General features: G+C 30.5%; 1 non-coding gene across 1 annotated transcript; it reads left to right on the top strand.

Annotated features, from left to right (window-relative positions):
• Positions 1-533: 533 nt before the first annotated feature.
• On the top strand, positions 534-606 carry TRNAF-GAA (transfer RNA phenylalanine (anticodon GAA)). Its single transcript has one exon. It is a non-coding gene; the product is annotated as a tRNA-Phe (tRNA).
• The last annotated feature ends 256 nt before the right edge of the window (positions 607-862 follow it).

Raw genomic sequence — 862 nt, 5'->3', positions numbered from 1 at the left:
GGATACGATGGTTCAATTTCATCAAGATTTAATAGTGAAAGTGGTGAATTGAAACAAACTTTTATAAGGTGATCCGAATGCAAGTCTAATTGAAAAACTTATTTAGATTATCATTGAAGATTTTAGGTCATGATTTAGTGTCCTACATTTATAAAGTTACTTTAATAGTAAACATCCTGTGGGATTGGAATTTGGAACTAAAATGCAAGCTGAAGTTTCATCATAGCATGTATTAATTTAAAGTTTACAATGACAAATTTTAAAAAATTTGGTTATAATTTACAAATATGTTTCAAGTGAAATATCGAATCCGGCTAGTACTGAAAACACTCTTAAAACTAGTTTTATCAAGCATCTATGGAAGCATTTCGGCATCCAAAAAAATTGTTTGTGGTGTTTTTCAAAGCAAAAACACTATTGAAAAACACTAGATGAGTCGTTATATATCAGTTCTTACATGCTAAATAACAAAACTGAAGAGGAAAGAAACAATGTAGTAGTCATTAAAGTGACTAACATAATAAAGTCATCAAGCGGGGATAGCTCAGTTGGGAGAGCGTCAGACTGAAGATCTGAAGGTCACGTGTTCGATCCACGTTCACCGCATATTTTGAGGTTTTTTTTATTTTATTATTCTTTTATAGACAACTAGTAAAAAGTCCATGTGTAAATGCATGTATTTTGTGTTTTTGAATGGTTTCAATTAAACATGGAAATTTTTAATCAAACAATAAATAAATCATACTATACACCATCAAAGTAATGTATCATGCTCATCAGAGTTGAAAGTTAGCATACGAAGACAGATATTTGAAGAGGTCTTCTTTATGGCTCACTTGTTGGTTGTAATACATAGTGTAAA

The sequence above is a fragment of the Hakea prostrata genome, chromosome 1 (genome assembly GCF_041222555.1).
Source record: "Hakea prostrata isolate BN-2017 chromosome 1, UWA_Hpros_2, whole genome shotgun sequence".
In the NCBI taxonomy this organism is placed as follows: Eukaryota; Viridiplantae; Streptophyta; class Magnoliopsida; order Proteales; family Proteaceae; genus Hakea; species Hakea prostrata.
The sequence above is the reverse complement of the archived record's forward strand: the minus strand, read 5'-3'. Positions and strand labels throughout refer to the sequence as shown.